A 17844-nucleotide genomic window follows, 5' to 3' on the forward strand; every position below is an offset into this window, starting at 1 on the left:
CACTGTACGTAAGAGAAAAAAAAAAAAAAAATCACGCCCGTGAGGCTGTCAAGGTCCTCACTGTACAATTTCCTATCTATCTCAGTGCCTCTCACCAAGCCGCCCCCTCCCCTGCATGTGACGCAGATGTTCTCTGGGGCTGTCAGTGTGAAGAGATGGAAAAAAAAGATGCTTCAGTCTTCTTCATGCAAGTAAGTCGGCAGATCACTAACTGTTCCTCATAGCCTCCTACTCCCCTTTCTCCAGTGCCAGTCTTCTCACCTTGGTATTTTGGTTCTGAGACTATGTAATGCTGGGAGCAAAATAGAGAGACACAGGAAATGCAGCAGCAGCAGTAAATACAAGAGCGTGAATTATAAGGGTACAAACTTAATAGACTGCATGCAGACTGGATGAGGTTACAGGTTAACGATTTGTTCTGCAGGCTCCATCCATTAGTCTGTTGGCTCAGTGTTGCTGTACCAGTAGAAAACATTGGATAGAGGGACAGTGTGTCAAACAGAAATAGCACCACACATCTGCTTCTTACCTTTTATATCTGCTCTTAATGCAGTCTGACAGTGCTAAACCCAAGGGAAGTTCCTTCACAACAGAGAGATATGTTTAGGAACATCTGCCCACTTGGGAGGGGTGTCATGAAGTACACTGTGCACCTGGGACATAATTACAGAATTAAAAGATTCATGGTGAAATGTAGGAGAGAGATAGAGGGGAAAAAATGCACTGCATATGATCACCTGCTAGCTCATAAATCCCCATGAATGAGAAGTTGCTGGCAATAAGATGATATACAGAATACCTGCAATCCACCTGTACCTTAGAAAAAAGTGGTTTAGAATATTTATCCTTAGGAAAATGATGAAAAAGATTGTATTTTCCCCTAGGTTCTCTTTGCATTGACCAGCTTTACACATACACTTGTGAGCTATTAAAAGTTTGTTATACTGACTCTCTGTGAATTCAGGAAGTAAAGCTGAAAGAATTCTTTCCTGCAAGCTGGAATGTTTTAACTCCTCATCATAAAACACTATGGCTTGGAAATTCCTCCAGAGAAACACAAAAGTCAAAGATTAATTCACAATTTTATTACTTTTTTATTTAGTTGATCACTGAAGTGTATTACTGTTTTATTTAGTTTATCACAGAAGTAGTGCTTCTGGGTACAAACCCATATTAGGTTTTGTGGTTTAACGTTGATAAAGTTCTGGATTTAACAGAACAAGAATTTCAGACACAAAAGTTTTAACTTCAAGGAAAGAAAAATTGCCACCATGCATTTTAAATATTGATTTATGCCACAACAATTGGACTGCAAACTCTCTAGTGTCTTGACTTTGCTCTCAGTATTCAGTGATAAAAAAAGACAAAAAACATTCTAAAGCAAATAGAAGAGACAGTTCATTTTTATCCAGGATCTGCTCTGAGCAAATATGTGCTGCTCGGGTGAGTGGTGGGAAAAGAAGCCTAAAAGTCATCTTCTGGAAAAGGAAAGATGAAACTTTCATAATTTCAGAGACTTTAGAAATGCATTTCTTAGGAGATGTGAAACCATCTATCCTGGTTACTTAGTGTCTAGTTACAAGCTCTAAAAGGTGTGGATATATACATATGAAATAGGTTTAATCAATGAATACATAGATAGAGAGTGTGCTACCTGTTCTGTATTTGCTGATAAGGAAAATTCAGAAATATGTGGATTTGGGGAGAATTACGTCATTTCCGCTCCATGTTATAAATCTTAAATATCTTACAATCTGCATTAATATTTTAGTTAGTCATTTGATGTGAACAGCTGATAGGTTAGGTTTTCTAACTTTACTTCAGTTACATAGATAAATATAAATGATAATACATTCCAACAAAATAGTTTTTCCAAATATGATTCAGAGGTCATTCAGTGAACATATTACAGTATCTCCCAAGAAAGTGATTCAGATTTTTTTATCAGCTTTCCAGTACAAACTAGCAAGCAATTAAAAAAAAAAAAAAAAGAGTTTAGTTTAGTTCTTATTCATACTTCCTTACATCAGTTATGTCAGTAACTGAACCAAATAGTCTTGGATTTTTTTTTTTATAATTAAAATCGCAACTCTTCAATATATTGTTTATAAGCATTGAATTTTTTTTAGTGTTACTTGATTCTTTCATATTTTAGCACATAAACTATAATAATCTTGAGATTACTTCTTTATCCAGAAGTAAAAAAAAAAAAAAAAAATTCTCTGCTGGAGTTCTAGAGACCTTGCTCATAGGAATTACAAGAAAATAATTAGCTTACCAGTCAAACATGTCTTGTCTACTCATATGAGGTTGACATAAATATATGAATAGAAGTGAAAATACACATTTCTAAGTTGTTGAAGAGAAACATCTTGATGCCTAACAGACTTCCATCTGCATCTTACATGTCCCATGAAGTGTAGCCAAGATAATAATAAACATGGGTAATCTGTCCCGTGTCTGCTGATTGCACACTGGAACATAGCATATTGCATTGTGTTTTGTTTATTAAACAGCATGTTTTTGAACTTCCTCACTTATTGTAGTTTCCCCAGATTATTCATAATCACTCAAATCTCGAATAACTTTATGAAATTTGCTTGAAAGTACTCATGACTCTTTTTTATTTGTCTGTTAGGCAAAGGGATGAAAGTGGTTAATCTTTATGTCCCTGTTATGAGTCAGGTTCTTGACACTTTTTCTTTGTATCTTTATCTTTCTAATGCTCTTCAAATGAATTAAATTCACATAGTCACGTCCCTAAATAAGTCTTATACTCATGTTTTGTGGGAAAAATTGCCTATGGATATATATAATTTTAATAAATCCTCCAAGTAGTAAAAAGCTCTTTCAAAAAGAACCTTGAAGTAGATAACCAAACTAGTCAGATTTTATTCATTTTCTTTTTTCCTTCTTGCCTTTGTAAAGCTTTGGAGTATTGTTTATTTTTAGGTTTCAGATGTTGACATTAATGTGTTCACATGTTGTACCATGTACCCCAGGGTGAGCTGCTGGATCAGGAATAAAGTTAAGTTGTTCCCTGACATAGGTGCAGTTATCAATAGGTAAAACAAGCAACAGAGGAACCAACATGCAAAGTAATTTGGTAATTGTACCCTTCAGGTTATTAATAGTCCTTGTCTATGTGACTCTCCACCTTACATTTACATGAAGTCAAAAGATATAAAGCAAGACTGAAAGTGATAAGCATATGTGTTACTGTGGAATGATAGCTATTCATAAGAGAAGGGATATACTTCTTAGCAAGTTAAAAGTATAAGGGGTAATTTTGTTACTGAATTTTAACCTGATGTATTTTTAATCCAGAATGCATGACATTTTGATGAAGAAGAAAAAAAGAGATATCACTGTGCTTTGGATAAAGATAATACTAGGATGAATGGTTTTGAAACAATTCTCACTTGAATGTGGGAATTCACACATGAGTGAATGAACATGTACTTCAACGATAAAGATGCTGATTTTGTGAGTGGTTCATTATACATTCAGAAGCAAGAATCTGAGGGTGTTAAAAAGATGCTGTGAAACAGATCCATAGAATACTCACGCCAAAGAGAGCAGAGAAATAAATTGATGGGACTGGACATCCACTGAGAGATCAAAAGTTGCTGAAGAAAGTGTCAGTATGGTAAGTGATAAACAAATAAATAATGTATTAGACTTTTTCTTTAAACTTTTATTGTGTGTAAAGCCTTTCAACAGGCTTTATGAAATGTAGATATATTCTGAATTGGTTTTGATAAGTGAACTAGGAAACACTGGGAAAATATTGTACCAGTAAGAAACTAAAGTGTCATTTTGTGTAGAATGTATACAAAGTTTCAAGTTGTTGAGCTGATTTTCCTCCCATAATAGTATAGACACATGGGTAGACAAATTTGAAATACTGTAACTACATCTACAATTATTAAATATGATTGTTTTCTAATGCAAGAAAGGAATTATGAAACCAGACAAACAGTAAACCACTTGCTAGCTCTTGTGTTGTGTTTTTTTTTTCTTTGTAGCGAGTTTTCAGCTGAAATTGAACTTTTGAGAATGATTTTGCCTTCTGATAAGATAAAAGATCAAATTATGTTATTTCTCAAAATTAACCATGAATTAGAAAAACACAGGATAGATTTCTGTAAGTGTGGTGACATGACCAGCTGCATTTATTTCAGGGGGTTACAGAAATTACTTCTACATAGTTGTTGTTTACTGCCTCCTTAGCAATGCCAGATAAAATAATGATACAAGAATTGCCCGCAGTAGTGATTTGAACATATACATTTCATTCTTCATTGCAGGAGCCTAGAAGAGCACAGTCAGTTATCCTATATGTGCTTGAGGGACAGTCACTTCTTAAACCATTTCATTATGGTACCAATCAGTTGTATAAACTGACCCTAAAGCAGTTTTTAAATGGTCAGAGAATTTCACTTAAGAAGTGTGAACGCTGCATGATTTGTCATGGATAACGATTCACAACTAAACTAAGGCTAGATAACATAAAATTATGAAAACAGATAAATAAATATTAAATTTAGAAAAGTAGGAAAATTTTAGAATATTAAGGTTCTTCAATTATAAAATCAATCCCCAGAGGTTTTCTGTTTGCAATGGTTGTCAGCTGTCTTGAGAAATACATAATTTTGATCTGTAGTTCCCAAGCTGGCTATGGACTACCCTTATTTGAAAAATGTCATGCTTTCTTTCCCAAATTATGGTCAAGAGAAACAGCTGAACTCCATCTGGTACAGGTTTGACAGAGCACACACCTTTGTGCTCCTATGCTTTATTCCACATTATATCCTTAGACTTCACCATTTGGAAGCTGCTCATCTGTCCCATTTGCTGATTCACATAGAAGCTGTTCCTATCTGACTTAGGTGATAGAATTTCTTATTAAAATAACTATGTTGTTTTATTTTGTTTTAAATCTAACATTTTTAGCAGTGCTGCTGTGGATGATAACTTTGATCAGTTTCTCTTCTCTGTGAAATTTCTGGTGATACAAAGAAAATAAGATATTTTTTCTTAGCTAGATTCAATAATAGTTGTGGTCATTTTTTCTGTGACTCAGAACCTTCTTAGAACTGGTTTACTTTCATGTTCTGTTCAAAAAAGATGCAGTTTCCTGCTGATCTTTAATTTAGCATTTACTTTTCGATCCAGAGTAAAAACTTCTTTCAAATATTATATATTAGCAAATGACAACAACGGAGATACCCATAGTTTGCAAAATGGGCTGTATAAAAAGAGAAATATCTGGGAAATTACCACTGCACATATACTAGTAAATTAAATTAGACTTCATTAAATTAAACAGAGCCAATGTAACTGATAAGGCATTATCACAGTCTCTAAAGTGGTTTGGGTTTGTACAAAGTAGCATCTCGTGAACTTGTTCAGGAGTTAGCAAGTCAGGACACATGCTCAATAGGCACTTTGGGTGTAGCTATTGTTTTAGAGGATAAAAGCGTTTAGCCATATGGATGTAAATTGTGCCATGCCGTTTGGCCTGAGTCCCAGAGCTGAACAGAGCAGAGAACAGGCACTGGGTGATTTTGTTTCCTGTTCTAGACATGACCTTATGATGCTTATGTTTAAGTTTAGAGGTTCTTTTGAAGTTAAAAAACAAATTATTTCAGGGGGTTTTCACCCTTGAAAACCTTTCAGTATTTGAAAGAAAACTGAAGACTTCTAGACTTCTCTTAAGAACAAAGATCAGTTGGGATAACAGCAGATTTGTGATGCCACATCACTGGAGAAGTTAACTTTTGAGTAACTTTATTTTCAAGTTGATATGTTCTTCTCTAGTGTTTGAATAAGCAGCATTTTTAATCCATGTCAGAAGACACTGGGACGTAGTAAAGTGAATACAGGCGAGTCACTGAAGATGGAGGAAAGAAGTTGGCTGGTTGAGACCAACATGTTTTTGGTATTCACCCACAACTGCTAAGAGATATTTTGTAATGTCCCTCTGTGGATAGGTTGTTTTAAAAGAACCGTCTTTTTTGTTTGTTTGGTTTTTTGTTTGGCTGTTTTGGTTTGTTTGTTTGTTTGTTGTTAATCTGACTTGTAGTTTCATATATTGCTTTATTTTATAGGAAAACTTGCTAACCCTATAGAATTTAGCTTTAAAAATCAAAATGCTTTATCCAAGTAACAGGATATTGGATTATTTTAAAGAATCTTCTCTGACTATATTATTTACCTTCTAAATGGCAATCTTTGTAATCAGAGTAGAAAAATAAATAAGTGGAAATTAGAAAATATCAACCGTACTACAACACATATAGACTTTTATTTTGAGGAATACTAAATGAATAGCATGTAATTGCTCAGATTCACACGTGTAGTAACAAGTGTAATAATCTTATATTTTTATATTAAAGTTTTGCTATTTAAGAAATAAACTGAAGAGCAAAATACTGTTATTTTAGTGTTACTGTTGTATGCACTTCTAAAAGAAGATTTTCCTCCTGTAGCATACAAGTAAAATATTTTGAAGTACAGAACAGCAATTAACTTCTATTAATGTTACGAATGAACTTCTATTTTTTTTCTTTGCCATTGAAAAGTATAAGAAAAACTTCTGTAATTTAACTGCATCAAGATAAAATCAAATAATGTAGACGGTCCTATACATCTCATTCACACAGAATTACTCAAGCAGTAAATCTTGTTACTCTGTTGCCTGTTATTGAGACCAAGTATTAAAACGAGCAATATATGATCATCATGATGTCTCCTCACTTTATCTCCAGCTCAGAGTCTCCTTGCCCTTTGGGTGCTATCTTCCTTTCCATACTGCTTTAACTTTTGAATACATGCACTTAGAGGGGAAGCATTTCACGATTTTCATGTGTGTCTCATGGTATGTGACACCCCTGTCTTCACAATGGTGTGTTCTGTTGCTTGAGTTGTTATTTAACATCAAACTTATACTGTCCTATATTTCACACATTTTCTGGTCTCAATAGACAGATCCCAAGTCTCTGAAAAATTGTATACTTCCAGTTTAGGTAGCTACATTTTTTCCCCACAAAAATTAAACTTTCTAGTTGCAATCAAGGTATTTATTGCTTGTGCCAAGTGCCTTGTCATTACATTATTAAGATTAGTTGAAAATTTTACATTGCAGTGACATAGACTTTGCTTCGGTTATTCTCAGGTAATGACGGATGTTTGGGCAGATTCTGACTTCATAGTTAAATAGAGCAATCTTCCTTTCTGGGAAACCTAACAAGGAAAGGCACATATAGTAATCTTGGTGGAGATCTCTGAATGACATTTTAATTTTAAAGTAACTGTTAATGTCACTGAAATCTTTATTTACTATGCATATTACTGGTTTTTGTCTTACATCACAATCAGGTAAATCATTCAAAACTGCAGAAAGTATTTACAGTATTTCTTGCAGAAATGTATTATTTCTTTAAAAGGATTCTTCAGTATTTAGCATAAAATAAGCTCTTGTATGCTTCTCTTGTCCTTCCTTTTGAACAGGAAAGATGGGTCTTTGTTTATGATTATGCGTACCTATGGTCTTTTATTTGTTTACATTCAGCATTTCACCACATTAACAAAACAGATATTTGAGAATGTTATTTTTTGTTTTGATTATTTATATTTTCAGTTGACCCGAGTGTTCCAGAGAGTGTACTGTTGTTTTTGTTTGTGATTTGGGTTTTGTTTGTTTGTTTGTTTCCCTTGAAAAATGTTTTTTTTTTAATTTAGATGAGATTATTGTATTTGCTTGTACAATTTGGGAGGATAGTTTTCCATCCAAATGCCATGAAACCTTCAGTAACAAGTGTTAACGTCACAAGTTAAAATCACAGACTGGTTGAAATTTCCTCTTTCAAACTACATAATACAAAAGCAGAATGGGTATGGAAACTTTATTTTTTTATATATTTCATAGTATTACATAGTTGATGTTTTACATATTTATAGTTGTTCTTCCATGCAGGTTTGTTTTCCTACTGTGTTTTCTCTGATTTTACCTAATGAAGGACTGTATCTTTTTAATCCCTTAGCCACAGTTTTTTTACACTGGCAGAATGTGTAACTTCTGACATGGCAAGTATGTTCTACCTTCATGTTTCAACGATCTTTTTGTCAAGAAAAGTCTAGACATGAACTACAGTGTAGAATTAGACAACAAAGAATTTTCAATCCTGTCTCCTCAAAGCTAAGTGAACTATAACTATTTCTGACAGATATGTTTGTTTTGGTTTTTTTTAATGCTTATGATGAAAATTCCACATTTTTCCTATTTTATTCCAGTATATCTTGGCAGTTACATAAAGCTGCATATAAATTAAAAATATATGTAAAGTTGAGACGTGATGTGTTGTATGTAGCTGCAAGTATATCACACAGAATCACAGAATGTTAGGGATTGGAAGGGACCTCAAAGATCATCTAGTCCAATCCCCCTGCTGGAGCAGGAACACCTAGATGAGGTTACACAGGAATGTGTTCAGGCGGATTTTGAATGTCTTCAGAAGAGGAGACTCCACAACCTCCCTGGGCAGCCTGTTCCAGTGCTCTGTCACCCTCACTGAGAAGAAGTTTTTTTTCAAATTTAAGTGGAACCTCTTGTGTTCCAGTTTGAACCCATTACCCCTTGTCCTACCACTGGTTGTCACCGAGAAGAGTCTGGCTCCATCCTCATGATACTCACCCTTTATATATTTGTAAACACTAATAAAGTCACCAATGAGATAAGGACTGACAGAATTTTATTTATTTTGATATAACTTGAGTTTGGCAGTTAGATTTCTACATAATGTAACCAATAAGGAGGCATAATTAACAGTGAAGTTCAGTAATTAGGCTGCTGTGATTTCCGGAACATGTGCTACCTGTCCAATGGGAGTTATATGAGCAGTAGAAAGTAATATCTTCAGATATGATTGAAACTGATCAGGAAGGAACCTACAAAAAATAATATTTATTTCTGATGATCTAAAGAAGAGGACTAGAAGAAAATCCTAATTGACAGAATCATTCTGATAACCTTTTGGGCAATTTTCTTGTTTGCCCCAAACATTCACATGTGCTGTTTGGCAATCAGGCTGTAGTTTTAAGTGAAGGTAACAACAATCTTTCATACTTTTTTTAAACCAAAAGAGCATTACTGTCAACATTCTGTTTGGGTTTTTTTCTGAAAGAAAAAACTTCAGTTTCTCAAGATCATTTGAATTTTAATGCGGTCTCCAAAGCCTAGTCTGAAGTGATCTGCAAATTGAATGGTGTACTCTTATTTTCTATTATAAAATGATAAATGTATCAAATAGTACTGAAGTAAAGACAAATATATACATAAACATGCTTAACATTTTTTCTTATTCTACTGTGACCAATTAATAGCAGCTGAGTCCACTTTTCCAACTATTTATACACTCACCTTGCAGCAGTTTTTTCGTAACTGTGATTTTCTAGGTCATTTAAGAAAATACAATAGTACCAGGCACTATCTGAAATACCCGTTACTTTTAAGATACTAATGAGATGAGGTGCCCTGTTGAAGGAAATTTGTTTGTAATGCAATTATTTATTGTCTGACAATAATCACCTTTTGATTTTCTGTATCTTTCTACTAAGATATATTTCATGGACAGAAGTTAGATAACTGTGGCCTTTTTTCTCCTTAAAAAAATAAATAAAATAATAATAATAATAATAATAATAATAATAATAATAATAATAATAATAATAATAATAATAATAATAATAATAATAATGTTTGCCCTTTTCTAATCTTCTGGAAGATCATTTATTCTCTTTATGTTCTCAAAGGTGACGCTAACATGAGATTTTGTCAGCCATTTTTCTAAGTACTTCATGGAAAATTTCATCAACCTCATGAAATTTCATCTAAGATAAGTAATGTTTTTTATGTCTGTGTTGATGTGATGTCCATTCATGCATAACCTCCTTAATGAAAACTGAAGCAGGAAACGTGTAAACACTTCATCCTTCCCAGCATCAGTAGTGTTTGGTGCTCCTTAAGTAATGACTCAAGTCTTTCTTGACTATCCTTTTGCTTCTGATAAACTGACAGGATATTTTCGCTTCCTGGTTAGATTTTTCCCATTCCTCAGCTATCCTGGTTACTGTTAGGTTACTAAAGGCAAGTAAATTAATACTAGCTCAGTGGTCAAATGGAAAAAGACTGCTTAAACTTAGCCATCTTAATGACAGATTAGTCTTGAAGATAACTAATGACAGATGTGCAAAAAAGAGCAGTTAAGCATTGTAGACTTTCAGGAGTACAAATCTTTCCCTTGTCCTCTTTCATCCATGAGTGTAATTGACCTCTCTGACTTTTCCCTAAGGTACTTTTTTCTGTACCGTTGTTCATCTGTGCAACACAGGTTACAATATTTTCTGATAATGTCTGAACCAGTCACTTTGAGTTTTCTTGATAATCAGTAGGAAGAAGACAGTATTCAGTTTCAACTTTTTTTTTTTTTTTTTAATTTAATGTAATTGAAAGCTAGTTTTTTTGTTCAGTTGTACACAGAAACGATTACGAAGAAGAAATAACATGGAGTTCTGAAAATGGACAGATAAATATCATTACTTAACAAATACTGCTGACTTCAATAGAACTAATCATGTTCTCTTTGTGGCTTTAGGGGTTTTGTTTATTTGTTTTGCAATAATTTCAGATCAAAACAATAATTTCCAAGTGCACAACAGTATTGCTTTCTTAGAACTGCAATTCTTATACTGTGGTCAAGACTTTTCAGGAAAATGAAATTTTAAAATTTCTGTTCTTCTACTGTTGTTCTACGTATGAAACCAACTCAATTATTTTGTTCATGTTGTCCTTATTTATGTTTAATGATAAACACGAGTCTCTGATAATGTTCAAGGAATGTATTATTTTAGGTAATATTCTGAGTTTAAGGTTTATAGTGTACAAAATCTGAATAAAATTATAAATTTGGAGAAAAGGCATTTGAAGTTATATTTTAGTAGCTCATGACTCATTTATTTATCCTGGAAGTTTGGGTGCTTTTGTCCTCTTTTGCTCAACATTATTTTTACCACTACTCTGTCTTCAAGGAAAAATATGTCCTACAATCACAATTTTATGAATTACACACAGACAAAAATTGATACTTTAAAAAAAAAGTTAATAGCAAGAGGAGGTCTAAATAAAACATTGGATGCACACTTGTTGAAGGTGGTCTGCTGACTAATAGGGATGAAAGAAAAGCAGAGGCATTCAATGCTTCTCTTGTTCCAGTCTTTAATAATGCTGATGGATGTCAGGCATCCTGGTCCCGAGTCGAAGGACCATGAGTTTGGGAACAGTGAATTTCATTTTTTGGACACTGAAATTGTAAGGAACCAGCTCTATCAGCTGAATGTTCACAAGTCCATGGGGCTTGATGGGATTAACCCCAGAGTACTGAAGGAGCTGGCAAATGTTACGGCAGGACCCTTCTTGGTCATCTACCAAAAGTCTCAGGATCCTGGGAAGGTCCCTGACTGGTGAGCTGACTGACAGCTCACCAATGCTGCCACAGTAAAGCTGGTCAAAGGGCTGGAAAGAATGACCTATGAGGAGCAGCTGAGGACTTTGTGTTTGTCTTGTTTGGAGAAAAGGAGGCTGAGGGGTGACCTCATTGCTGTCTACAGCTTCTGAAGGAGGGGAAGTGAAGAGGGAGATGCTGATCTCTTCTCCCCGGTATCCAGTGATAGAACATGTCAGAATGATTCAAAGCTGTGCCAGGGGAGGCTTAGACTGGACGTGAGAAAGCATTCATTTACTGAGAGTGTGGTCAGACACTGGAGCAGGCTTCCTAGAGATGTGGTCAAAGCCTCAAGCCTGTCAGTGTTTAAGAGGCATCTGGACAATGCTCTTAATAATATGCTTTAACTTTTGGTCAGGCCTTAATTGATCAGTTGAACTAGTTGATCATTGAAGGTCCCTTCTGACTGAAATCTATTCTATTCTATTCTTGGCTGGCAAATAAATTGCTATTTTATCTATTTGGAGAGACACTCTCAAACCAGTTGAGCATATGAATTTACATGCAACAATGGAAAATGATGAGGGGTTACTGTGCAGACTTTGCCTGTGCTATCAGTATGTATTTTTACAAATGTATGAATGTCAATACCTAATGCTGATATACATTAATTTAAAAAGGGAAAGTGAAAGAAAACTAACCACATTCAGATATTCCTATTTATCAGTATTGTGGCTCACATCAAGTATATTGTAGACATTCTTAGCAATTTAAATAATAATAAAAAAAAAAAAAAAAAAAAAAACAAACCCCAAAATACTTTTGACCTTCACAAGCATAAAAGCTGCAGCAAGATACATGATACGCTATCAAAAATGTTATTGAGTGGTATTAGATCAAATTTGTTTTGTCTTTTGTTCATAATGTAATAGCAAATAAGTTTATGAAATGTTTAGTGAGGTATAAAAGCATACTTCAAACAAAATCAATTATACTATTATAATTTAATTTTCATGTTATTTAGGATACATTGAACAAACTGTAAACCTAAAACAAAACAGAAGAATACTCAAAATTATTCCAAATTAAAATCTGTCACCATGACACTAACCTATATTCAAGAACTTAAAGCTCTGTTAAATTCCTATTCACATCACAGTAATTCTTCAAACAAGATATTTTTTCACAATTTGAATTATCTTAAACTACAAGTCTTGAAATGTTAATTATGTTAATACATTTTAAAGTTAGAAAACCCTAAATAGTTTTCATCCTTGTTTGTAGAGCTCTTTCAAACTTCCTTAGCATTATGTTTATGAAGGTTGGGTTAGCCTTACTTTACCAAGGGTAACCTTCTTTTTCTAGGTCACTTCATTTGGGATCCTTTTATCACAAAGAGACTGTCAGTAAGAGATGAACAACTTAGGAGTGAAAAGCAATTATTTATTGGCTAATACATGTGGTAGATAGCTGCAACCAATAAGCTACCATGCAAAGCATTAATATGCTTGCCATCCCTAATACTGATCCCTGATGAGTCTCAGTTGATGGGGTAGTTTGTAGTCAGATGAGGAAGAGCCTTCTTATTCTTTGAACAGGCTAATCCTTGCTGCGGCTGAATTTTTCTCAGGATTTTAAACCTTTTCTTGTCAGCATTTTGCATACTGAATCTCTGACTTGCTGATTGTTACTGTCTCAACACCTAAACTTCTCACCTCCCCCCCCCCGCCATTTTTTTTTTGTCTTCCTGAACTTCAGACCACTTACTTTCTCACACTTAAACTAATTTCTTTCAGCAAAATGGTGCCATAGTCACACAGCTGTGCTGCAGTAAACTAAGTCTTTGATCTCCAACAGCTGAAACCATTGGTCAAGGGTTACACTAGTGTACTGTAATTTGTTGTATGTACATTTGTATAGGAGGTATTGGATTTATTATATTAAAATTGTAATAATTGTCAGTTAAAGTTCAAATTGAGTCCATCTTTTTAAAACAACCTGGTTTTGTTTTGGTTTGTTTTTTTTTTTTGAGGTGGAGTTTATATGTCTTAAACATTTTTTTTTTTTTTAATCTGCCTGCATATTATCTCTTTTTTTTTTCAGGTCTTGAAACAATTAAATACTATCCTGCAATTTGATCACAAAGAGGCCTTTTAGCCCTGTACTGTGTGAAATTTGAAATATTCTATGTTCCATGATTTGATAAATTTTCATTCTTTATTGAGTATACAGAAGTCCTAGAGAACCAAATGGGGGATAAATCTATAGAAGCTGAGATGGGAACTTTCCTTTTCTTAAATATATATTTTAACTCTTTCTAATCAGGAAAGAAATTATCATTAGTGGGGTAGATTTCAATTGCTTCCTTCTGAAAGTTTCTTCCTACTCCGCATTCATCAGGTGTTGCTCCCTAAATTTAATGTTTTCTGTGGAGTTAGATGTAGGATTCTAAGGTAAACAAGGTGAAATGTTTTAGATTAATATAAAATTAGAACACAAGTATTTTGTATAGAAAGTATGTGATTTAGAGAAGGAGGGAGAGAATGTATGCAGAATATTTTTAGGATCTGTTGAAGTTTACTTGATAATAAAGATGAAGATAATAAATATTTAGTCTTCTTGAAGCAATAGATTCTATAGCAGGTGTAGCACTTGATTCTCAGCTCAATATATTTAATTTTTTGCCGTTTATTCTGTATTTTTTTTAAAGTAGTCATTGAATGGTGGAAGTTCTCCATGTAAATCATAGAGTCCGTGAAAAAACAGCTGACACACCAACATCATCATCAACAACAACAGAATAAGGAATTTAACGGATACTTTTGAACAGAATTTTCTGTCATCTGTGTATTTTATGTATTCACTTTTTATAGCCTTGTTGCTGGTACCATTTAAGAGAGTTGCGGTCCAGCAATGTTGTATATGTGTATGTATGCATTACTAAACATTAATAAAAGTGCCATTTAAGTACAATAAATTCAAGATAATAATTCAAGTTGTTTGTCAGATACTGGAAATGAAGTGTCTCAGATCTCAGGCTTTTTTTTAACCCCCTCCCACCCTAACACTTTAATCTATCCCATCTGCATACACACTCTTTGGTGATATCTTTTTGCTTGTTTCACATCTCCGACTATTTGGAAGTCAAAGAAGGAATCATCATGATACTATTAGAAGTACAAATTGTTAATTGTGCTTGGAGAAATCCCAAACCATGAATAGCAGTATTTTTTAAAAATAATTTAATGTCTTGCTTTGACCTCTCCAGATCAATAAACATTGATACCACTTTTCCTCTGAGTGTCATTGTCTTATTTGATCATAGCAGCAGCCAAAAAATGAAGTCTGAGTTGCATGAATTGCATGGCAAGGTTTGTGTCAAAATGTTGTACTTATTAGAACTGATGGGCAGATGTGGATGCTGTCAGGAACAAGACCTGACCTGGAGATGCTATTGATTTGCCTGTCCAGCTGTGCTCCTGTTAGCCAGGGAGAAACCCTGCCCAAGCTGACCTGCCTGCAGGGTTGACTTCTGTGTCATGCTCATAGTAACAGGCTTCATCTGAGGTCCTGAATTATGCTACAGTGATCAAGAGCAGGGCTGCCCACCAGGTACAGTCAGACAGCACCAATTTCAAGATTAAGATATCTTATTACTGCTTTTCCTTCATCTTGACTCTCCTTTTTGCCACCCTTGTACCTCACTTTATTTGCCCCAATCTTCTCTCTGCTGCCCTCAATTACTTTTTCCCTACTCATCCCAGTTTTGCTACATCCTTATCCAAATCAGATATTTCTGCTATTATTACTTAGGTAACCTCAGCCTTGTAGGTTATTAATGACGTGGTTACCTCGGCACTGCTGGCCTGCAAGATCCTGCCTTCTCAAAGGTCACCAGTACTCCCTCTAATTACCTGTGATTTTCAGTCATTTCTCAGGTAGTTCTGCCTTAACCATGTGCACCACTGCCATGCCTCATGGTGTGCTCTCTAATTTATGTCAGCTTCTCACACTGTTATCTGTCACATCCAGCATTTTACCATATTGTGTCATGTCCTGCCCAGTAAAGGTCATCTCTGGGCAGTGTCTAGCCAATAGCCTAATCATGGTCTTTCAGCCATGACAAGATTCCACCTTTTATGTAACTTCACAGCTATTTCAGGCCAATCTTCATGTCTATGGCCACCTAAGTACAGACTTTTTGTTATACTTTTAACACAGGTAACCGTGAAAATCAAAATGCCAATGATAAAAGGTTGATTAAAGCCAAAATAGTGATAAGTGCCCATCGCTTTTGTCCTCCTCTTCCTAACGTATCTATCCACAGCTAATGTTTCCAGGAACACCATTAACAGCATTTTCCATTGAGAGACTTCAAATAAGTATTATTTATAACCTTCTTGTTTTGATTCCTTTTCTCAAATGCTTTAACCCTAATGAAAAAAGTTTACCTCTCTGTTGTCATGTCTAGTCCATCATCATTATAGTCTGTCATGTTTCACTTATTATTTATTTCTTTATGAACTTTGACATAATCTTCTCACTGAAATTTATCCATACTGTAAAACCATACTTTAAAATCTCTCCTATTAGAAAAAATTAACTCCTGTTTTCAGATTTTGTTAGACATTTACATTTCATTTAAATGATCCTTATAAAGTTTAATTGACCAAGAAAATAATTCTAATTACAAAGCTGTGTCTGAAAATTTTGTAATCCATTCATTTTGTATTTTCTGTATGAAGATTTGCTATCAAGTAGCAGAATGGAGGATTTTAGCTAAATAAAAAAAAGTCTACGTTTGTGAACACTACTAGCAGAATAAAATATTACATTATGTTAAAATGTTATTAAGAGCAAACTGTGATTTAAAAAGTTAATTAAAAAGTGCTATCAAAGTCAATTCCAGTTTCAGAGGTATTGATTATTCCTTCTGAGCTCTCCATTCTAACTATACAGAAAATTACTACCGATTGCTGGAGTTTGAGAACTGAAAACTGATATCTCTAATTTAGCCACATATTACTTTTTTATAATTTATGTCTGAAAGAAAAGATAGCTGAAACATTCTTGATAATTTAATTATTAAAGATTTGTAAATTAAACTCCAAAAGATATTTATATGTTTTAAAAGTGTGAAAGTAGCACATCAGTGAATCTGGTACACATATTATCCAGAACTTGATCCTCCTGTTAATGTGCCTCACAGTTAAAGTCATTGGGCTTGCTGCTTACATACAGAGCAAATGCACACACTATGCTCTCTACTCCATGTGTAATCCCTTCAGGTCTCTTTTCAAATGTAGTTTAGGTGTTAAGACAGATTTTTAAGGATAAATCTGCATCTGGAATAATGAATTTGGTAAGAACATAGGATAAAGTGGGTGTTGTGTTGCACAGGGTAGGAATTAGCTCCAGACTGCAGAGACTAAAATTTCCATGCACTTAGATATTATACGTGATTTTGAAAGCTAAATACTGTGGTTTACATCATAGTAGATGGTAAGATTGGGCACCATACAGTTGCCTTGACATTCAAAGACATATGACGGATATGATAGATACGGCACAGTCCCTGTGCCCTTCCCAAGTGACAGTTGCATAAGATGATACCTGAAGATGCCTCTCTTCTGCTGATAACTTTTTTTTTTTATATTTGACATATTCTATTAACTAGTGCCAATTATGTTTTTTTTATGTATTGTTTCAGGTTATTCTTGCTATAGTGTATTCATGTCCTGTAGAAGTTTCTGATTTTCCTGTGCATTCTGTTTATGTGTTTACACAACAAATTCTTAAATGCTGTGTTAGCTCTCATAACTGAACTAAGTGTAGTATATGGACAGAGAAATGTGATGTCTGAGTCCTTTATGCACTTGAAAGTTGAATGACACCACAGTCACTAAGTTCCTTTGTCAGTACTTCTTTACCTGTAATTTAGTAACTGGTATGTTTAGATTTATATGGATGCTCGAAGGAATGCCTAGCCAAACAAGTCAGGTAAGCTTACTTCAAAGTTCAATTAAGTTAAGGTCCAGCATAAATTGTTGAAGTAAAATCTGACATCCTTACACTGCCATGTCATATCATTCCTTCTCAATGGAAATCTAGCTGAGTGGATAGAGATCTAACTTAACAATGTGTCTTCCAGAGCATCACGTATGGACTAGTTTTGGCCAAGTGAAACCGAGAAGTAAAAGCTGTGTAAGTTTGAAAGCCTGTGATGCTACAGAAAAAGTAATATAAATGATGAGATGGAGAATGGCTAAGAAGGTAAATGAAAAAATAAAAGAAACCTACACTTGGTTTGGCGTTTGACAATGTTTTTTGTTTCTTTTGT

At 34.3% G+C, this 17844-nt stretch overlaps 1 long non-coding RNA gene across 4 annotated transcripts in view; it reads left to right on the forward strand.

The window, feature by feature from the left end:
* Window positions 1–19: 19 nt before the first annotated feature.
* The window catches only part of LOC135578943 (uncharacterized), a 29164-nt gene continuing 11339 nt past the window's right edge, over window positions 20–17844 (forward strand). The window contains exons 1-4 of one of the 4 annotated variants that reach the window (XR_010471036.1): window positions 20–191; window positions 3328–3649; window positions 8049–8095; window positions 9817–17777. This is a non-coding gene — a long non-coding RNA (uncharacterized LOC135578943). Of the gene's footprint in view, window positions 192–3327; window positions 17778–17844 lie in introns of all 4 variants that reach the window. The other 3 variants (XR_010471031.1, XR_010471038.1, XR_010471030.1) reach the window with 3 other exon arrangements.

Source organism: Columba livia, chromosome 1, assembly GCF_036013475.1.
Source record: "Columba livia isolate bColLiv1 breed racing homer chromosome 1, bColLiv1.pat.W.v2, whole genome shotgun sequence".
Taxonomy (NCBI): Eukaryota; Metazoa; Chordata; class Aves; order Columbiformes; family Columbidae; genus Columba; species Columba livia.